General features: G+C 44.5%; 1 protein-coding gene across 5 annotated transcripts in view; it reads right to left on the bottom strand.

Moving 5' to 3' along the window:
• LOC127584774 (sorbin and SH3 domain-containing protein 1) overlaps positions 1-20,520 on the bottom strand; it is a 345,097-nt gene extending 324,577 nt beyond the window's left edge. For 2 of the 5 annotated variants that reach the window (XM_052041712.1, XM_052041726.1), the window contains exon 1: positions 20,467-20,520. The gene's annotated coding sequence lies outside the window, so the exon portion shown is untranslated. Of the gene's footprint in view, positions 1-322; positions 460-20,466 lie in introns of all 5 variants that reach the window. The other 3 variants (XM_052041715.1, XM_052041714.1, XM_052041713.1) reach the window with 3 other exon arrangements.
• Positions 20,521-23,462: the final 2,942 nt, after the last annotated feature.

Raw genomic sequence — 23,462 nt, 5'->3', positions numbered from 1 at the left:
TGATTCTGACACCTTACATTTTTGGAGTTCTCTTGCACAAGCACCAGGTGATAGTAACACAGTTCTTCATGTCTGAGTCTAAGTAATTGAGTTGCTTGTGGCCATTGAAAGCAGCTCACCCAATACCGACACATACACTTTTCTGTTGCAACCAGCTGGGAGATACCAGGAGAGAGCTGTCACTCAGACAGCTAATGCTCTGACTGACACCAGGAGTGTGACACTGACCAGCAACTCTCTGGGCTGCCCAATCACTGTCACCCTGGCCACTGGCTCTCACCAAATCATCAAAGAAGCTGGCACGAGTTGAAGGAGGGCTTACCTGATAAATTCCAGCGAGATCTGAAATTTGGGATAGAATGTGTGTTCCCTTGACGCGCGAGTTTGCCCTCTGCTTTGCTTTGCACTCTTGTCCACTCTCATCACTGATGCAGGAGGTCCAACAATGGAAACATTCTGCTGCAGGGGTGGGCGATAGAGTGGTTAACACATTCAATTCACAGAGCAGCATCGGCAAAGCTGAACCCAAACTAATGGCTTCAAATATTCATCAGCTCTCACAAATTATTTAGAGGGGTTGCAGGTGTGGATTTACTCCCTGTGCATAACACTGGGTGAGTTATTGTCTGTCTCAGGTGTATCAACTAACAAATTACACAAGGAATATTGATTTTTCTTCTCTAATTATTTTGAGCATCAACTCTGAGTTGTTCAAGGCTGTGGTACAGCAGACTAACCTGACTTCAGGTGTTCTGTAGCAGCAACCAAGCTGGGGCTGGTAGGATCCAGACCTTTATCAATTAGAGGGCACTCCCAGATTCAGTCAAAGAGTTTGTGGATTTGCGACAGGCTATCGATTGTTCCACACAAGTTAAAGCCTTGGGGAAGAGAAGGAAACGGGAGGAAAAATTCCCAGCCCACCTGCACCCAGTCAGCCTGCCACCTTAAAGTCAGCAGCTTTTCTGCAGCGATCCAGTCGCTGCTCATCTCCCTCTCCACCCCTGTGTAGGCCAGAGGTGAGTTCCAAGGCCCCACCATACATCTGTTAGGCACCCTGGCTCTCTGTGAATGATATTCATGTGCCTGGGTTACAAACTGGGCTGTGAGCCTGATAAAATGTACTGCCACTGAATACAACATTGTTTTGAATGGCGTGTGTATCGAAATATTTAATAATGATGATGATGATAATAAAAAGGTGATAAGAGAAATCGAGTTAATGCTTCAGATCAAAGAGTCTTCATCAGAACAGGGAAAGAGAAAACCAAGGTGGTTTTAAGTCATAGATAGTTTCGGGAGGAGGGGAGGGGTTGGGATTGATAGGACAATGGGAATATCTCTAATAGGGTGAGGTCAGGGTTGCCACGGGGACAGGGTTTAGATGAAATTATCTGGTTGATAGATTAATGAAGGCAGAGAGGGAAGGAGAGAAAGGAGGTTAAAAGCTATGAAATGCAGAGCTGCAGGAGATTCCCAGAAATTCAGCTTGCACTTGTGGAGAGAGAAAAACGGAGGCTATATTACGGATGTACAAACTACAGCGGGGCTGGTCGGTTCTAATACAAACAGGGAAAGCAAGTTACCTGAAGCTATTGAATCTGATACAGAGTCCAAAGGCTGTGATGTGGCCAGACAGAAGGTGAGCTGCTGTTTCTCAAGCACATGTTGGGCCTTGTTATAAAACACAAGAACCAAATAATTTTGGAGAGAGTAGAAGTGGGATAGAGAATTTAAACGGCAGGCAACCCAAAGATCAAGGTCACCCTGTGGACTGAGTGCAGGTGTTCCACAAAGCGATCACCCTATCGGCATTTGGTTTCTCCATCGTAGAGGAGACCATATTGTGAACAACAAATGTTCTGCACTGGATTGGAAGTGAGGCTCTATCATTCTTTGTCAGACCTGTTTGAATTTGGAGTTTCTCTTCCTGGAACAATTTCTTGGAGCAGAGATACGAGGGACTGCTGCAGGGTCTCAAGCTGAAATGTCGACCATCCCACTGCCTCCACAGATACTGCTTAACCCCTGTGTTCTCCAGCAGTTTGCTTCATCATCCACATTCGGTTCATCTCCAACAGAGATCATTGATCTACATGAACACTTCAGATATTGTCACAATCTTCTGCAAATGAAATTGAGTGAGCTTGACTTGCTGGGTGGGTTAAGAACACAAACAAGCTCATTTTCCTTGAAATTGCAAGATTTTTAATTAGTGCCAAAGTGTCATTTTTGATTCAACTGCTTCTGTTCAACTGTAGAAGCCAAATTCATTTGAGCGTGACTCAAACATGTTCTCAATGTCCCCTTCATCACGAGTGGTAGTGCATGGAGTTGTTCTGTACTTCAGGAAGTTGGCCAAGTGATTCCTCACACTAAGTTCTGAACCTCTCTGTAACATTTGAGAGCTTCCCAACTACCCTGACGGACCTTTAGCTGCTCCATCTTAAGCCGGAGGATATGAAGGAACGAGAACAGGAATGATACCATTCCAATTTTATAAAATTTACAAATGGAGTAGATGCCTGACATAGGCTGTAGATAAGCTGCAATGTGCGTGTATGTACATCAGCTCACCCTGAGCACCTCCAGCAGCGGTACGTGAACCTGCGCATTTCACTTCAATCCGCAATTTGTCAGTCAGGAAATTGCCATTCACTTTCCCACAAAACTGCACGTATATTATCTGAAGATGTTCACAGGTCCTGACTGTGTCTGCAAAGGAGTTTTTTTGTGGCTTGTTCCTTCAACTTAGGCAAACACTGGATTTGTTTACCAATGATTCAAGCTCACAGTACAAATGAAGCCAGTAAACAAAGCGTCTTGCCATTGCATTCACACCAACTATGCCTGTATGTTCAGGATGAGGTTCAGACAAAATCCTTTCTCTTAGAGTATGACTTCATTTTCCTACTTGATGCTCATTGCAACATTTGTGGAATGGCTCCGGGTCCAATCTGCACACTCGTCAAAGTCTGTCCATTCTGTCAATGCCCGTTCATCAGCTCCTTTTTACCACTGGCCTTTTCTGCAATTTCAAGTGCAATTACTGATAACTTGACATTAGGGATGTGGTGTTGTAATGGTTAGGGTACTGGACTGTCTGCTTCTGGACTACTCATTCAGAGACTTGAACCTGAATTTGCTACAGCAGCTGGGGAATTAAATCAAATAAATCTGGAATTTAAAAATACACACATCACTGTAATGTTAACCATGAAATCATTAGATTGTTGGTTAAACCCATCTGGTTCATTAATGTACTTCAGTGGAGAAAATCTGCAATCCTTATCCTGTCTGGCTTGTATGTAACTTCACACCCTCCAACACGGTTAAATGAAAACTGCCTCCACATCCCATGAATACACAAATAACAAGAAAATGCAATCCTTGAACTAAATGCAGTTTCAGTGTTATCATGCAGTAGCTGCAACAGAGCAGCTGCAGTGGTGTTTGCTTGAAGTTGCTGTACTCGGTTGTACAACTGTACTGCAATAGGGGGATTGACCACCATCAGCAGTCAGTTGTTCCACCACTAATTTGGGACTAAATGTCACAAGCAATCTTATGATCTGTTACTAGGATTAAGGATCTGCTTAGTAAAAAGTTGGAATTTTTGATGCAGTGTCCTACAAGTTTCCTTCTGGATTTGTGCTCACTCCTCGTGAGAAGCGGAGTTTCCCCCACCTACCATCCATCACGTGGTTTATTACTGCACCTCCACTGGAACATGACGATCACATCTCAGCTTCAACTGGCACTTGGTATCAGAATAAAGGAAGAAAGGTGCTCTTGCTTATCTTCTTCACATCCCCTTTGTTGCTCCTTGTTCCCCACATCTGTTTCCCAACAAGTGATGCCATGGTCTGACCACGGGTCACAGGTTCAGGAAGGATTTGTGCACAATACCACCCCATCCCTGGTAACGGCCCTCACTCTGCTCTATCTTCAGGCTTTGGGCCATCGCTGAAGGTCTCTCTTTTCCCTTCTTCAGTTGTAGTCCATTGGCAGTGTCCTGAGGTTTAAAGGTTGCTATGACTTGTAGGAATTTTTTTTGCACTTTTTCAACTTCACACTGTGCTCATGTCATCTCCTGAGTACTTCCTACAAGATCAGAAGATTCTCTTCTTCTGTGCTTGGTTACACAAGCAATGGTTTATTCCATGTAAGATTTTATTCACCATGGCCTTGGGTGAAGACTTGATTGTCCTTGAACATGACTTAGAGCCCTCAGTGTGTGCTGCTGATCAAGTTCTGCTAGCTACCCTTGTGGATGGGAAATTATGTGCGTGCATGGGAACAGTCCAATTTTTGAGAGCAAGTTTGATCCTGCCATCTTGCTGACTAGTTAGCAAATATTGATTGCTCTCTTCTGTTTGATTCAGTGGCACTTTGCAATTTCTACATGGTTTGGTCTGCCTTAGGCACATGGCCTACTCACTGGTCAGTTTTTACAGTCTCAGCCTATCCACTCCATCCTCAACTTGACTCTTCAGAGCAAACGAGACTGGTCTGAGCTTGCAATAGGCTGGTTTCCCATTTCGTCTGTCGCAAATGTGTACATTGTATTCTCTTAGGCAGGTGGTGGCATCTCTCAACGTTGTAATATGTTTCCAACATGGTAAGCTGCGTCTGCATTGAAAACATTTATCCAACTAAGCTTCAGTTGTTTTGGCCAGTCCTTCCCCATTACAATTGGCCTGTTTTTATAAGTTGTTCCTCTGGATTGTTGCACGTGCTGCTCATTATGGTACTAGCACCCTTTTGCCCTGTCTGTAAAACTGCACCAGAGTAAGTGTTCAGTGTGATAAGGAAGTGGTGTCTGACTGGACTTACTGGGCTAGGTTACCAAACAGGCAATGGAACCGCAAATTCCCATTAATGTTAATCAACACCTTTCCTCAAATGTTTGTCGATTTGTTGCCGTCGTCCATCATAGGTGCTGAACAATCCAAGTTCATCATTGGCAGATGACCAAACTATGAAAGTCCTTTTTGTTGTTGTTTTGAATTGTCAATGAGATTTTTGTGACCTTCATCCAAGGGCTTTCAACCTGAAATACTAACTCTGTTTCTCTTCCCACAGATGTGGCCCGATCTGCCGAGTATTTCCAGCATTTTCTATCAATGTTCATCCAGCAGTCAACATACAAGCCTGTGACATAAGGCATGATCCAAAAACGCATCAAGTATATGTTCTTCAGTGAAATTATGTACCCCACTAATTGTCTCACCCTGTTTCTGCCTCCTTGTTTCACACTTAAAGCTTTCGGCTACTTCTAATGGCTTTGAATTAATCTTCCAGTTTTTGTACAAGTTTAAAAAGATTTGCTTCTGGTTCAATCTCCATCAAGAGTAATGCATTTTCACACCACATTTCTATTATTTCAGACTCTCACAATGGAACCTTCTGCTTCTTTCTTACTTATTGCGAAGCAGAAGAGCAACGCGGTGGCACAGCTAGCAGAGCCACTGTCTCACAGCTCCAACGGGCCAGGTTCAATCCTGACCTCCAATATTGTTTGTATGGAATTTTCACATTCTCCCTTTCACTGCATATGATTCCTCCCACATCCCAAAAACATGCGAATGGGGGGTTAATTGGCCACTGTAAATTGCCCTAGTGCGTGGGTGAACGGTACGACCTTGAAGGTGCTAATGGAAACGTGGGAAGGATAAATTGGGACCTATGTAGGATTAGTGTAAAAATATGTGCTTGATGGTCAGTGCGGACTCAGTGGGTCAAAGAGCCTGTTCTATGCTATATCTTTCTTTGATTCTAGGAGGCCATTCAGTCTATCAAATCCTTGCCAGCTAGCAAGGAACAATCCCATCAGGCCCACTTTCCCCTCCTTACTTTCCTATAGCCTGCAATTTATTCTTTCTTGGATGCCCATCAACTCCCCTTTGATCCTTTTGCTACCTCCCTGCACCAAGGGGCAAGTTGCAGTAACCAGTGAACCGACCAGCACATCTTGGGGGTGTGGGGAGGAAACCAGCAGAAATCCACAATGTTTTGGGGAGAATGTGCAAACTCCACAAAGGCAGCACCAGTGGTCAGGATCGAACTTGAGTGACCGAAGCTTTGGGGCACCTATCTCTGGCATACTGTTTGCTTTAAAAAACATATCTATCCATTCAGTACAAGTTGATCTATGACAGAGTTTCAGAGTCCAAGCTTAGGCAAATGATAGAGCTTTTTAGAGCAGCCATGTTCCCTTCTTCCCATTCACCAGTGACACGACTAAACATGGTCAACCCCACTGACACTGACACTGTGGCAGTACACCTCTTCATACACAGAGAAGCATTAGAAAAATGAGACTTCATGCAAATGGTCACAGGAAAATACCACAAAAATCAGTTATGGCGTGCAAACTCAGCTAAAGTTTACCATGTTCTCAATATACAAATCCAAAAGGAAATCTACTCTCCTCAATGCTGATTTATAGAGTCTTCACCAATGTATTGGGATACAATAAATTTATATCCATAAAGAGATCATTTTAAGATGATACTCCTAAAACTATTTAAGGAAAGCAAAAATCTGCAGATGTTGGAAATCTGAAATAAAAACTTAATAAGCTGGAAATAGTTTCCAGGTCAGGCAGCGCCTGTGGAGCAAGGAACACTTAACATTTGGGTTGTTACACCTTCCGTCAGAACTAAGAAAAGTTAGAACTGATTTCTAATTTTTCCTGCCTCTGAAGAGAGGTCATCAATTTGAACTGTTAACTCTGCTTCCCTCGCTGGGTCCTGGATGCAGAAGCTGCCCGACCTGCTGAGTATTTCTTGTATTCTCTGTTTCTTAATCAACTTATCCATGAATACAAAAACTGCGACATCAACAAGAAGTAGGCACATCGATAACTTTCCTGTCCAGTCAGGATTGCCTATGTGAACACACATCAATACAGAAACAGCAGCATATTCCAAACTTAAGGCCACATTACAGCAAGTTCGCTCCCACACAACAAAGAAATCTTAACCATCATGTACAGACTGACGAAGTTCCATAAATCCCTGCATGGCTGCAACTTTAGGATTTTCATGGACTATGCAGGGTACTTATGGAGAAACCAAGGAGATGTCTCCAATGGCCTCAGCCTGTGCAGAGAAGGCATTACCACTGTCTGCAAAGGCCTACACTCTGAAGTATAAGAGTGAACAGTGCAACCAGAATGTAGACACTCTGCGCAGGCTGCGGGTTGAGTCACCTGTCTGTATGGCATCGACACCAGGTGAGATTGGGACATTGCTATTACCCTCTCCGCTGCTGTATTCTTCTCCCTATAAACCCTCCAACAGTTGACTACTTTGCACCTCCAATTGTCGTCACTCTGTACTCCCTCCAGTAGTTGATCCCACACCTTTATAGTCCACCACAATAGCGGAATACCCTTCCTGTACCCTCTCGAAAGCTCCTCTGTAACTTTCTAACCACTAGATACCCTTTGAAGTACTCCTTCCAATAGCCAAATACCCACCTCTGTAAACACTCCAATATTCTTCTGAGTACTGCCTCTAAAAGCTGAATAGCCTTCTCCATACTCCCATTGATCAGTGAAACTCCTTCTCTGTAATTACTCCAATAGCTCAATATCCTTCCCTCCAACCCTTCTAGTTGAGGATTTTCCTCTTGGCCACAAGACGACATAGGTTTAAGCTGCTGGGGAGTAGGTATAGAGGAGATGTCAGGGGTAAGTTTTTTACTCAGAGAGTGGTGAATGCATGGCATGGGCTGCCGGCAACGGTGGTGGAGGTGGATACGATAGGGTCTTTTAAGAGACTGTTGGATAGGTACATGGAGCTGAGTAAAATAGAGGGCTGTGGGTAAGTCTAGTAATTTCTAGGGTAGGGACATGTTCAGCACAGCTTTGTGGGCTGAAGGGCCTGAACTGTTCTGTAGGTTTTTCTATGTTTCTCTGAACCCCCCCCCCCCAATCATTGACAATCCTTATCCACAGCAGATGTAAGAGTTCTGTCAACCTCCAATACTTGAATGACTTTCTGTGTGGTTCCTCACATAGTTGAACATCCTCCTCTCTCTGCACCTTGAAGCAAAACATGAGAACAGAAAAAAAAACAGAAAAACCTAGAAGGGTGAGTTGGGCATTTCAGCTCCTCGTGCCTCCTCTGCCATTCGACAATGTCATGGCTGATCTTGTACCTTAGCGCCACTTTCCTGCACTATCCCATATCACTTGACATCTAAAAATCTATCGACTTTTCCCTGAATACATTCAGAAACGAAGCCTCCAGAGACGTGTCAGGTAGTGAATTCTAAAGATCCACTGTTCACTGGGTGAAGAAATTTCTTCTCATCTCTGTCCTGTTTAACTGATCCCTGGTTCTGGACAGCCCAGTCTTTGGAAGCATCCTCTCTACATCTGCCTTGTCAAGGCCTATAGGGATTTTGTTCATATCAAAGAGATCACGTTCTTCTAAATTCAACGGAGTGTAGGCCAGTCCACTGAACCTCCCTCGTATAAAAAAGCTGCCAACCCAGATATCAGTCTGGTGACCCCTCAGTGCACTCCACCATGAGTACATCCTTCCTTTGGTAGACTGCACACATTATTCCACATATAATCTCACAAGCGCTCTTTGTAATTGGAGCAAGAAACCTCAACTAATACTCAAATCCTGCATACATTTTGCCTTCTTAATTGTTTGCTGTACCTGCACTTTCACTTTCAGTGATCAGTGTGAACACCTTTCAACCTCAGACTATTTAAAAAAAACTCCACTTACCTCATTTTTAAACCAACATGGATGACCTACATTTCTACATATTATTCCATCTGCCACGCCCTTGCCCATTCACCTAACCTTGCCACATGCCCTGAAGCCTCTCTTCACCCTCCTCACAGCACACTCTGCCACCAGTTTTGCATCAGCCACACACTAGGTTTGACTAGATATACTAGATTTGATTTCCTCATCCAAATCATTAATTCAGGTTGTGAACAGCTGGGGCTCAAGCACTGATCCCTGGGGAACCCGCTGATTACAGCCTCCCAACATAAAGTAACTGCTCATTCTTACTCTGTTTTCTGTCCATTAGCCAGTCCTCAGTCGACACCAGTATATTACCCCCAATCCTGTGTATGTTAATTGTGTTTAATGATCTCTTCTGTGGCACATTATCAAAGACCTTCTGAAAGTCCAATACACCACAATTTAATTTCAACCCTTTCACCATTTCCCCTGCTCTTATTCTAACTGGAGTTCTACTCCTGACAGACTGTAGTTGTCACTATTCATTTTGTTAGCCTGCACTGTTTGATTTATCCTTTAACTTTCCAAATTTCCCCTCACCAGAACACTCCCTTGGCCCCCACCCAACGACTTAGTTTAACGTTTTATCTATAGCCCTAATTTTTCGATCCTCTGGGACTCTGGTTCCAACCCTATTCAAGTGATGTCTGTTCCAACATCACTGGTGCTAATGCCTCATGGATTGAAACCGATTTCTCCCACACCAATCTTCGAGCCACATTTTCAACTCATGGCTCATTGTGGTTCTGCTTTTTTTTAACTTAGAATATCCCTGATCAGATCCCTACAGTAGAACTTTTTTGTCCTTTCAGCCAAACATCCTCCTTTATAATATCTCCAGTCTCTGAATATCAACCTTTGAGGTCCCTCCAATGGTGAAATGCCCTTTTCAGTTACTGGCTCCAGCAAGACTATGGGACCAGACAGCATCACAGCTGAAGCACAAAAGGCCAGTACTCTAGAATACAACTACAAAACGTAGTGCAGTTGCACACGTAGGCTACTCTGACAGCAACTCCCAGACCTGTGACCTCTCCCACCAAGAAGGACAAGGGAACACCACCACCTCTAGGTTACCTTCCAAGTCTCTCACCATCCTGACTTTGAAATATGCCAAAAGCCCTTCATCATCGCTGGGTCTAAATCCTGGCAATCCTGCCCCAATATCATTGAGTTAAGGGTGCAGCTCTCCCCTGTCTTCGAGGGCAACCAAGGATAGGCAATGAATGCTTCACTGTAACCCCACCTGTACCCTCTCCAAGTGCAGAAATCAAACCCTTGTAACACCTCCAATGGCTGGATATTCTTTTCTGTTATCAGCTTCAATAGCTGAATGTCCTCCTTGTTATGACTGAAGTTGTCATCCCGCCACTTTCTTCCTCCAGGGACTAAATAACTTTCTCTGCATCCCCTCCAGTCTCCGAGTATCCTATCCTTTATCCCTTCCCATCACTATGCAAACACTCTGTGCATCCACCCTTGTCCATAGCTGGTTAACCCTCTCTGTAACGTCTCCAATTTTTGAATGTCCCTCCCTGTAACTCCACATCAGCTGAATATCCTTCTGGCCAAATCCACTGCAAAAGCTAAACATCCTTCCCTACAACCTCTACATCAGCTGCATTGCTTTGTCTCCTGTCCCTCCTATCTCCAATTCTTTCCCTGGAATGCATTCAATAGCTTCCTGTACCTGACCATCAGCTTCTTCCCTGTAACCCCAAAAGCTAAATATTCCCTCCAACTTCTGAATATACTTCCGTTTTCTCTCCAGTTGCCAAATGTCCTTCCCTGTAACCTGCCCTGTTTTCAAATCTTTGTCTACACTATTTCTAACAGAAATATGCTTCCTGTTAATCTCCAAGGAGCTAACTCACCTTCTGTTATATCCCATTTTCTAAATGTCCTTCCTTGTAACCCTCCAGTGGCTGGACATTCTTCTCTCTATACCCCACCCCGCCCCCCAGGAGCTGAATATCACTTCTTGCAAGCTCCCCAATGGCTACATATCCTTCCCTGTACTCCCTCCTACAGCTGAATATCCTTTCCTCTCCAATAGCTGAACTTGCAGCCCTGTATCCTTTCTCACAGAAAAATATCCTCTCTGCACTCTCTCCAATACTTAATTACCCTTACACCCCCTCCAGTAGGTGAATCTCCTTCCCTATATTCCCACATTCCTCATCACGGAATCCTTCCACATACTGCTTCTGATAACAGAAGACCCCTCACCCTGAATCTCCACAAATAGCTGAATATCCTTCTCTGTAACTTCTCCAACTTCTGAATATCCATCACAGGATGCACACTACCATCTGACTATCCTTCCTTTGCAAGCCCACAAACAGAAAATCCTTTCCTCTCTCCCCTCCAAGAGTTGAACATCCCCCCCAAATGAATATCCTTCTTTGTAACCCAGACCTGAACACGTTCTCTCTGTGCTCTCTTAAATAGTTGAATATTCTTCACTACAAATCCTACAATACATAGATAACCTTTGTAATCTTTCCAGCTGGTGAATATCCATCTCCGAACTCTTTCCAATAGATGAGATCCCATGGAATTACAGGTAGGATATTGGAATGGATGGAGCATTGGCTGGTAGGCAGAAAGCAAAGGGTTGGAATAAAGGGATCCTGTTCTGGTTGGCTACCGGTTACTAGTGGTGTTCCGCAGGGGTTGGTGTTGGGGCCGCTTCTTTTTACTTTGTACGTTAATGATTTGGATTATGGAGTAAATAGTTTTGTGGCTAAGTTTGCAGACGACACCAAGATAGGTGGAGGAGTAGGGAGTAATGAAGAAATAGAAAGGTTGCAGAAAGACTTAGATAGTTTAGGAGAATGGGCAAGGAAATGGCAAATGAGATTCAATGTTGAGAAATGTGCTGTTGTACACTTTGGAAACAAATAAACGGGCATATTATTATCTAGATGGGGAGAAAATTCTAAGTACAGAAGTACAAAGGGACTTGGGGGTACTCGTGCAGGATATCCTAAAGGTTAACCACCAGGTCAGATCGGTGGTAAGGAAAGCGAATGCTACGTTAGCATTCATTTCGAGAGGTATAAAGTATAAAAGTAAGGAAGTGTTGATGAGGCTCTACAGGGCACTGCTGAGGCCTCATTTGCGCAGTTTTGGGCCCCTTATCTTGGGAAGGATGTGCTGATGTTGGAGAGGGTTCAGAGGAGATTTACGAGGATGATTCCCGGAATGAAAGGGCTTACTTATGATAAGCACTTGTCGGCTCTTGGACTGTACTCACTGGAGTACAGAAGAACGAGAGGGGACCTCATAGAAACATTTAGGATGTTGAAAGGACTGGACAGAGTAGATGTGGCTAGGCTGTTTCCCCTGGTGGGTGAGTCCAGGACCAAAGGGCACAATCTTAGAATTAGAGGGTACAGGTTTAAAACAGAAATGAGGAGAAATTTCTTTAGCCAGAGGGTAGTGAAAGTATGGAATTCTTTGCCACGTACAGCTGTGGAGGCCCAATCAGTGGGGGCGTTGAAGGAGGAGATTGATAAGTATCTAATTAGTCAAAGTATCAAGGGATAAGGCCGGAAATTGGGGCTAGATAGGAATAGTATTAGTTTAGCTCATGGAGCAGACTCGATGGGCCGAATGGCCTACTTCTGCTCCTTTGTCTTGTGATCTCGTGATCTTGTGATGAATGTTTTTAAATGTCCCCTACAGCTGAATATCCTTCTCTGGAAGCCTTCCTGTCACTGAAATCCTCCCCTGTACTGCTTTCAGTTGTTGAATATCCTTTGCAGCTCAGCCAATAGTTGAGTTCAGTAAAACTCCGATTTTACTGTATTCCCCTGGATTTTGGTGTTGCCAGACTAGATTTTCTGGGCTATTGGATACTACTCAGATTAATAAATCAATGCACTTTTAATTCATATTCACTTAATGTGTTGTACAGTAGTGTAATAAATGTCCCGGTGAACCCAGTGAGTGTTAAGGGAGGTTTGGAAACAGGGCCATGATCTTCGAACAATCAGGTACCGGATTATACCCAACAGTTGATTATCCTACCATTTGTGAAATACCTTTCCTTGCAACACATCCAAATGGTGAATATTCTCCTCTTACCCCCTCCTACAGCTCAGTGCCTGACGTTCTGTATCCTCTCCTTCAGCTGAAGTATCCCCCTTCCAACTGCTGCATATCATTCTATGCTCCCTGTGATCACTCGCCACCCCACAGTATACTATCCCCGGTGGCTGAAGGATATTGCTGGTATTTCCATCTGTCTCTGTATCCTCTCCCGGAGCTTATTGTTCCCCCTCCAATAGTCTAATATCCTTTTGTAGATCCCCTCAAATAACTGCTCATGCTTCCCTGCAGTCCTTCAAAAAGTGAATGCCTTTTCCCAGAAGGCTTATACCTCCCGAGAGTAGTGGCTAAGAAAACCCATGTGGAGAAACTTACCCTTCAGATCTCCTGTGAAAAACTTACCCTTCAGGAGGTGTAATTCTTCCAAATACAATGAAATATGAGGCATCTATGCAGAAGTATCAGGACTGCAATCGGCAGTAAGTACCATGTCTTAGCTGTGTCACTCTCATTGCCATTTTAGATTCTGTTGTACATCTTCTATGTACAGTGTGTCTACTGGCGGCTCTTTACAGCTCTGCTCCCGTCAGGACCTACTATTACAAAATCAGCATTCTGAAATGCTTAGAAAATCAGGCAACATCTGTAGAGAAAGAGTTAATGTTTCAGATTAATGACCTGTCATTGAAGAAGGTGCAGAGAAAAATATTCAGTCAATGGGGTTCTGAGGAAAGTTCATGAAACATTAACTGTGTTTCTCTTTCCACAGATGCTGCCTGACCTGCTGAGTACTTCCAGCATTTTCTGTCCTTATTCCAGGGTCTGGTTTTTTTATTGGTCATGGAAAATTGCCCGTGGTGAATCAAATGAAAGTGAAAAGAAACAATCATTTTTTTTGCAGAAAGAGAAATGGTGTCACAGCAGCAAAAGACCTGAGGCCAAAATGAGACTGTGAAAGTTAAACACCGAGTTATCAGCCAGAAAGCCCTGCCTGAAAGAGTGTGGGAAGCAGATTCAACGGCAATTTCCAAAAGATGCAGTGTTAGACAGTACGTATCAGTAATTCACGGCAACACAGGTTGTGATTTACACACAGAGGGATAGCACCAAGACACTAAGTACACCCAGTAAGGCAGCACAGAGGTAATAATGTCCTGTCAAAGGAAAAGAACGGAGGGATTACTACCAGAGGGGCCGTATCTGGGGTGCTGCATCACCAGACTGAGGAAAGGGCAGTATGAGAATATGCTGTTCTGTCACAGAGGGCGTACAGAGAGAGTGCAGCAGTACCATAGGGGCAGTCATGAGGGACCACCGCAGTATGAGAATACTGCAGCATTAGTGGACTGTGGTCAGTAGTGACAATAAAGATAACATTGCGAGAGGACGTAGATGGCCTGTCAGATGGGGCAGACAAATAGCAAATTAAATTTAATGCAGAGAATGCGAAATGCTCTCAAAATCATAGGGGGGTGCTCTTGGGGAGGGGCATGTGTATGGAGGTGGGATGGGGCTGGTTTGGTGATTGTTCTGTCAGCTTTTATTCAGCCTGTTAACAAAAGGAAGTGGCCTTTTCACGACTCGGAACACTGCGACTGCACTGTCTAAGAGACCTTTAAAGCAGCAGTCTAGTACCTGGAACAACATGGACAACCTCAGGCCTCAGTCAGCCAGCCAGCAGATAGCCAAGTTTCCCAGTTAGACAGGTGCAAATTAGTGGGTGCTTCAGTTAATATCCCACTTTGCATCTGACATTTCGTTGGACTGCAACCTGGACCATAGTCAGTGAAACACCACCGTGCATTCTCTGTGGGTCGTGTCAGAGAAGCTGCCACAGGACAGGCTGATTTTCCAGTAATTGCTCAGTGTCTTGAATGATTACAGGACTGCTCTCAATAATCTACCTTGTTAATCTTGGCTGAGGACAGAATCATGCCAGATGATGAAAACTCTTGCGTTTTGCAATCCTTCCTGTATCAGCTGCTAAAGGCCAGATACAGAGGACAGGCAGAGGGAGGTCACAAACATGATGTTCAGACATGAAGGTGGCCCTGAGGAGAAGAGCATGGAGAACAGCGAGCAACTTCAGCCATCGGCAGCTGATTAGAGAACAAAGAAAGGCAACAATGAGATGGATCCAATCCTTGGAAAATAAATGAATTAAATTTTTGTATATTCACTTTAAAGATCTGTATGTCACCAGAAAAGCCAGCATCTTTTGTTCACCTCTATTTGTCCTTAAGGTAGTGGTGAGCCAACTTCTCGAACCACTGCAGTCCTTCTGGTGAAGGCACTCCCACTGTACTTTTGAGCTGGGAGTTCCAGGACTTAGACCCAACGACTGCAAAGGAACAGCAATATATTTTCCAAGTCAAATTGGTCTGCGACTTGGACAGTAGCCTGCAGGTAATGATGTTTCTATGTGTCTGCTGCCCTTATCCTTGGTTGTAGACATCACAGGTTTGGGAGGTGCTGTCAGGGTGGCCCTGGTAAGTAACAGTGAAGTTGTAGATGGTTAAAACTGCAGCCACTGTGCATCATCGGTGGAGAGAATGAAGGTTTAGGATGGTTAATTGATTGCCAACCATGCAGGGTCATTGAGTCATAAGTGCTTTGACCTGATGATGTTGAGCTTCTCTAGTGTTCACAAGATCACAAGATCCAAGACAAGGAGCAGAAGTAGGCCATTCGGCCCATCGAGTCTGCTCCAAGGAAAAGGAAAAAAGAAATGAGAAATGGGGGGCGGAGGAGAAAAAAAACCTATTCTAATCCCAATTTCCAAACTTATCCCCATATCCCTTGATACCCCGACTATTTAGATATCTATCTATCTCTTCCTTAAACGCCTCCAATGATCTGGCCTCCACTGCTGTAACGGGGCAAGGAATTCCACAAATTAACCACCCTCTGGCTAAAGAAATTTCTCCTCATCTCTGTTTTGAAACTGTACCCTCTAATTCTAAGATTGTGCCCTCTGGTCCTGGACTCACCCACCAAGGAAACAGCCTAGCCACATCTACTCTGTCCAGTCCTTTCAACATTTTAAATGTCTCTATGAGGTCCCCTCTCATTCTTCTGTACTCCAGTGAGTACAGTCCGCGAGCCGACAAACGCTCATCATACGTAAGCCCTTTCATTCCGGGAATCATCCTCGTAAATCTCCTCTGAACCCTCTCCAACATCAGCACATCCTTCCTAAGATATGGGGCCCAAAACTGTGCACAGTATTCCAAATGAGGCCTCACTAGTGCCCCGTAGAGCCTCATCAACACTTCTTTACTTTTATACACTATACCTCTCGAAATGAATGCCAACATAGCATTCACTTTCTTTATCACCGATCTGACCTGGTGGTTAACCTTTAAGGTATCCTGCACGAGTACCCCCAAGTCCCTTTGTACTTCTGTGCTTTGAATTTTCTTTCCTTGTGTTGTCGTAGCTGCACTCATCCAGGCAAGTGGAGTATTCCATCAAAATCCTGATGTGTGCCTTGTAGATGGTGGTGAGTCAGAAGGTAAGTCACTCACTCCAGGATGCTCAGCCTCTGACCTGCTCTCGTAACCACAGTATTCATGTGGCTGGTCTAGTTGACTTTCTCATCAATAGAGATCTCCAGGACATTGATGTTGGGGTGCTCAGTAATGGAAATGTCCTTGATTGGCAGAGATAGGTGGTTAGATTTTCTCTTGTTGGAGATGATCACTGCCTGGCCCTTTAGTGGCTTGAATGTTACCTGCCATTTATCAGCCCATCACTGAATGTTGTCTGGATCTTGCTGCATGCAGGCATGGGCTGCTGCATTTTCTGAGGAATTGCAAATGAAACTGAACATTGTGTAATCCTCAACAAACATTTCTGCTTCTGACCTCATGATAGAAAGAGTCATTAATGAAGTAGATTGGACCTAGGACACTGTCCTGAGGAATTCCTGAACTGATGTCCTGGGCCTGGGATTGACCTCCAACAACCTTTGTTTGTCTGACTGGAATATTTTCCCTTTGATGGCCATTGACCAGTTTTACCAGGGCTTCTTTCTGCCACAGTTGGTCAAAAACGGCCTTGATGTCAAGGACAATCACTCCCACTTCACCTCAAGAATTCAGTTGTTTGATCTGTGTTTGGACCAAGGCTGCAGCCAAGTGGTCCTGGTGAAACCCAAACTGGGCATCAGTGAGCAAGTTACAGGTGAGTAAGTGTCATTTGATCATACTGTTGTCATTGGCTCCCATCACCTTGCTGGTGATTGAGAGCAGACTGATTAGGTGGTAATTAGACAAATTGGATATATCCTGCTTCTTGTGAACAAGATATACTTGGGTAATTTTCCACATTGTCAGGTAGATGCCCATGTTGTAACTACACTGGAACAGCTTGGTGGAGGCACAGCTGGTTCTGGGATCTTCAGTACTACAGCTGTGATATTGTCTAGTCCCACAGTCTTTGCTGGGTTCAGTACTTGATATCACATGGAGTTTATCAGGTTGTCTGGACTTTGGCTCCTGTGAGGAGGACGGGGATGTATGAGCTATAATAATTAACAAATATGAAAACATTATTGTTCTCAAAGCATATGAATCTTGCCGAGGCTAGTAGCGTCAACTCTTCTCTCAGTGCACTTAATGGTAGAGTTAATGGGTAGAGTTAATGGGAGCTGACTATTTCTGGGCAGGTTAATAGACTCCAACCATTTCTGAGATACTATTGACTGGTGCAGTCTTAATGTGTGCCAACTATTTCTGGGCAAGAATGCTGACTGTTACTAGGCTACAGTCAATGAGTGCTAATTGTTTAAGGACACAGTGCAAACACCCATTAATTTTCTCCGATAGGTTTTGCGGGTGCTGTGGAGCATCTTATGGTTATATGGTTGCACATGGTTTATGGAAGTTGTGGGCATGCTATGTTGGCGCTGGAAGCGTGGCAACTCTTGCAGCCTGCCCCCAGAACACCCTAATCAAAAGATGCATTTCACTGTGTGTTTCAATGTTCATGTGACTAATAAAGAAATCTTGTCTTGTCTTGTATATATCTGCCTTTGCCCCCAGTCACTCCTGCTTTATTTTAAAAAAATCAACCTCAAATTTCAAAAAGTCATTTTTGGAAGACAGTTCCAAATTATTCAAAGCCCTGTATGTAGCCAGACTTCAACCCTGGTTCTAACCTTTGGACCAAGTTTCCAGTCCTAGACTCCCCAAACAAAGTACATTTCTAACTATATTCAAGCAGCTTCTCTCAATATCTTGAGAACTTCAACCATATTCCCCTTTATCTTCTCAACTACAAAAACTATAACATTAATTCCTGCAATCTCTCCTTTCAACTTAATCCTTGGATCCGATGACATTCTGGGAGGTCTACACTACACTGCACTTCTGCCAAGGCCATTTATGGTGCCTCGATTCTCAAACTTGGCTGGTCTCAGAAATTCATTTCTATCCTACATCTGTTACACAAAGATATACCAGCTGTAATCCTCACCGATGGGTCCACCAGAGACCCAACCCCAAAGCAGACTGGGGTCATCTTATTCTCCCTTCCAACAATACCACCCCACGCTTCAGACATGCTTCCTGCTGGAGTGAAATTAATCTACAGATTGAGCAAAAAATTGTTCAACCCTATCATCGCCTCTTTGGATCAGGATCAGCCCAATTACTGCGCACCGATTGCATTTGTAAATGTACATGTTCATTCACTGAAGGTCTCACACTCAACATCTGCATGATAGAGGTCCTCTACCAACCTATCCCTGCTGCACCGCTGCCCCCTCCCCCTGTCATCCCCACACTCCAACTCGCCAACCTCCATCTCCACCCCCCCCCCCCCCAACCATCAAGATGCACGAGACCTGAAAGATTTCAGGAGCCACCTCTCTGCATTGATGCTCCATCACTCCAACACATCCTTCCATCACCAAGACCTCAAACCCTGCAGAAAGTTCATGGTTTACTGGGGAATGTGGGGCAAGTGCTGCTCCACAGGACAGCTGAGAGGGCTGCATTTGGGATCTCCCTGCTGTTTGCACACGGCCTCTGCATTCTCCCATATTCTCCCATGGTTCTCGGTGCCTTCCTGGATGTTCCTTCTGCTTGATCCCCATCCTCCCATCTGCTCCAACCTACAGCAGGCTCCTCAAAGCTCTGCAGAAGAACTACCAACCCTATCTCCATAAATCTTCACACCCACAGGCTGAATAGAGAAACCTCTCCCAGGCCAACATCCCTGGAATCATTCCTAGCCAGCTCGGATGGGTGACCACATCATCCAAATTCCCAAAAGAAGCTTCATCATGGCAATTGATTCTAGGATGACAGAGAAAGCATCCAACAACATCCTCATTCTCCTTGATAACACCCTCACTGACTGATCAGAATCCCTGGTCCATGGAGAAGGAGCATTCAGGGAGGCATTGAGAACCTCGATCCCAGACAATGGGAGAATGGAGTAGCCATGTGCCAACAGCAGTAAGATCCCGAATACAACCCACTCCCGTCAAGCACCACACACCCCACGCAGCAGTGTCTGTGGGATCTTCATTAGATTTTTCAGCCACAAATCCAGTGAGGAAAGAAGACATCCTCAACCGAGGGTGAAGATTAGAATTCCACATGTTGTTGTCTATCCTGGCCATTATAGAGCTGTTGCATGTCTCTTACACCATCCCAACCTACCAGACTCCGCACCTCCTCCTCACCAAATCATAGTAGCTCCAGTTGTCCAAGTAAAAGGCCAGCATTAGCATTATGTACTCATCCTTGACTTGCAAATAATCAATGTACATTGGCCTCCAAGTATCTGTGGGCTACCACACCTCCCAGCTTATCACCATTTCTACCTCTTGAGGTCCAAGTTGGATGACCAAATGTTTGCAAACATTGAAATCCTTTTCTCACCCCTTTGCCAAACTGTACATTCCACTGATGTGTCTGTAAATTTATTCTCCTGTTATTATTCTCCCTCTCACTCTTTCCGTCTCTCTGCCTGCTAGGATTTTGCCTCTCTCTGTGTTGTATTTTACCTTGCTCCCTCTGCCAGTACATTATATTTTGCCTGTCTCTCTTGCTGTGCCTCTCCATCCGCCGGTACTTTGTGTGGTGCACGGTGCAGCCGTGGAGGCTGCTGACTTGGTAATTATATTATCCGCAGTCATCGAGTCAGTGCTGGAATTGCCCTGCCACTGCTTGCTGCTTAACGCTCCCGCTGTGAACCATTCCCTCAGCACACTGCAAGCAGATTATGGCAACACATTTGAGACACCAAAGAACACAGCCTCACTAACTACCCAAGTCATAGCCCAAGGGGCACCTTCAACGCTCATGCTGTATTTTGCCTTAAAAACCTCAAATGATTGTATCCTGTTTTAACACTAGGTGTATACTTACACTGAAAATACTGCATTCACAAAGCAAATAATGTCATTTTAGAGTCTGGTTTATTCCTCAATGTAATACAGTTTAACATAGATGCATTTAGTAACAATAGATTAGGAACTGTAAGAGAGCAGTATTTGAGTGGTTTATTAATTATTGCAATAAGATGGTGCCTTGACAATCCTGCAGTGCAGAATGAACATTCCAGAGAACAGGAAACTGGAAATAGAAAACCCCAAAACAAAACACACGTTAGTTCCTACCTGCTGGAGTAACAGACGGGACGGTACAGCTGACAGATGCAGCAGCCCGGTGCCTGCTCTCTGTTTACTGACATGAATAGGGGCCTTCACGAGAACACGTCGCATTCAGCCAATCAGGCAGCGTGTCCTCCCACTCATTACCCTGCGAGTGGAATGGTCCACTGCTCTCGCTTGTGGTTGGAAGCTGCCTGCTGCCTCCAAACCATTCCTTCCATCCAGTGAGAAACTGACTGAGAGCGAGAGCAGTATCAAAACCCAGAGTTTCACAGGGAACCTCCACAACAACACGATACAATCCGAGAATCGTTTGATAACAAAGAAGGCCATTCAGCCTATCTTTCCTGTATCTTTAGTGTAAACTACACTATCTTCAGCTCCTTGGAACCACATTTCTTATGCAACTTCTCATATCTCATGGAGACATTCGGAAGCCACTCAAACCTTTTAAAGAGATCATGCAGCCATGTTTGTGTTTAATGCAGGATTCCTAACACTACAGGACTGCCAAGTGCCAGCTGAACACAATAAAGGCAACTCAGGGAGAAAGAGAGAGCATTAAAAAAATGTCCTTGGGTTCTTTTTAACATTAATTACTAAATGGACTGGAGATATACAATAAAAGGCTGCTCGATAAGGATGGAGCTAGGAGGTGAAATCATCTGGAACAAAGTGGTGGAATATCATCCAGGGATACATCTAATCTTCACAGTTAACTCCAGTGTGAGGAAGTCAGTGCCATGATCATGGTTGTGTTTTCAGAACGTGTAACCTATTAATTCTCCCATTCCACCCCTACCCCAATCCTAAAGATTACCACCTCACTAACAAAGGAGCTGAATCTGAGACAGAGAAGATCGAGTATGAGCAGACTATTCCATCATCAGAAGCGTCACGTGAAAAGGAAACACTTGCAGAGCAATGGGAGAAAGAACTGGGAGAGGGCTGATGGGCTGAATGGTCCCACTGTACTATCCACCCCAGAGTCACAGCAATCCAGCCAGCTGACCCTCACAGAGAGCGGTGCCCCACGATGGTTGTAGAATCAGGTACTGCTCCCTAGTGGCTGCTCCAAGAATCTCCTCTAGAACAGCGGCTACTGACTGTGTTCTGGGAGGCTCCACACGTCAACAGCTCAGTCTCACTGCCACTGATTATTTCTCAATTTCTGGGCAGGCATGGTAGTGCAGCGGTTAACGTAATGCTTTACAGCGCCAGCGACCTGGGTTCAATTCCGGCCGCTGTCTGTAAGGAGTTTGTACATTCTCCTCATGTCTGCGTGGGTTTCCTCCGGGTGCTCCGGTTTCCTTCCACATTCCAAAGACATACGGGTAAGGAAGTTGTGGGCGTGCTATATTGGCGCCGGAAGCGTGGCGATACCTGCGGGCTGCCCCCAGAACACAACGCAAAAGATGCATTTCACTGTGTGTTTCAATGTACGTGTAACTAATAAAGATATCTTATCTTATCTTGTATCTTAAGGAGAAGGCACTCAGTCTGCATGACAGGCTGTGTCTGTGAACTGAGAATTCATTGGGCAGCTCAGAGGCGAGAAGCTGGGAAACGAGGGAAATACTGGAAGTGTACCAGTTGGGTTTTAACCCAGAGCTCACCGGTCTTCTGAACACTATAAATCCTGGTGTGGCCAAGTGCACGGTGAACAGGGCTGAAAATTACAGATACTTTCTGTAAATGTCATGTTAACCACTTAATCCCAGTGAGCAATACCCTGGAGAACAGCAAAGGTGACCAAAAAGACCAGACCAGCACATCCATTTTGATTCATGTGAAAAGGGAATGGACAATGTTTTAAGCAACACACAAAATGCTGGAGGAACTCAGTGGGTCAGGCAGCATCTATGGAAGGAAATGGTCAGTTGATGCTTCAGGTCGAGACCCTCCAAATTGATTCAGATTGATGATACTGAAGAGGGTCCTGAAGCAAGTCAGATTATTGTTTAAGAAGAGTCAATGTGTTGCGTTTCTGAAGAATGATGAAGTGAGGTGACAATGGTCATTCTGGGTGTGGATCACATACCAACGGTCCACAGTCAATCTGAGACTTTGACACCCGTCACTGCAACACTACTGGGAGGTACAGAGCAGAAACCCACGTCCAGCTAACTCTGTAAAATACATTCCGTTCATGGGTTTTTTTTAAGAAAAGAGAGACAGGCAAAGTAGTACAGGTTAAACCTCCCTAGTCCAGCAACCTTAGTACCGGACTGCTTCCGGATCACAGAAATCGCCCCCAGTAATCTTACTCTGAGCAGGAGAACTGTTCTTTCTAAGTACCAGCACTCCCTCGGTCACACATGGGTTCTGAGAACTGTAACCCAAAGTTTCCCCAAGTCGGAAATGCTGTCAGCTGAGATCAGAAAAGTTGCATTTGTAGGTTACTTAGCTATAAATTAGTACAGATGTTAGTTAATTTTAGATCTTAGATCTTAGTTAGAATTAGTTAATTAGTACAGATCTGTACTACCGATGCAAAACATGCCAGACCACAGGAGTTGCTGGATCAGGACGTTTCAACCTGCATATATAATATAGGTTGTGAAGAATAATGGTTACTTTCAGAGTACCAGCCCTTTAAGGATTGTGTCACGTGATCAGCTGCCCACTGCGTTGCTGTAATGTTTCATCATAAGTCCCAGAGACAGTCTATGAAGTATTCAAGAATAAACCACACACTTTGTCTCAATCTGTGCACTCTGCAACGGACTATGTCAGAGGTTGAGATGGTGTGAACCTGCTATGTGTGGACGTTTTACTTCAGTACAAAAGGCAGAGAGGTTAGAGTAAAGGATAAGGATTTACAAATCCAGTTTGGCTAATTACTACAAAATCTCAATCAACTGTCATCACTTACTGAAGTGATGAAAAGTGTCATCCAGAGTGCTCCCAAGTGGCACTTACCCCCCCCCCCCCAATAACCAACTCATCAATCCCCAGTTGAGGCTTTGCCAGGATCATATGTTGTCAGACCTTGGTCCAAA

The sequence above is a fragment of the Pristis pectinata genome, chromosome 30, assembly GCF_009764475.1.
Source record: "Pristis pectinata isolate sPriPec2 chromosome 30, sPriPec2.1.pri, whole genome shotgun sequence".
Lineage (NCBI taxonomy): Eukaryota > Metazoa > Chordata > Chondrichthyes > Rhinopristiformes > Pristidae > Pristis > Pristis pectinata.
This window is presented reverse-complemented; position numbering and strand designations above follow the sequence as displayed.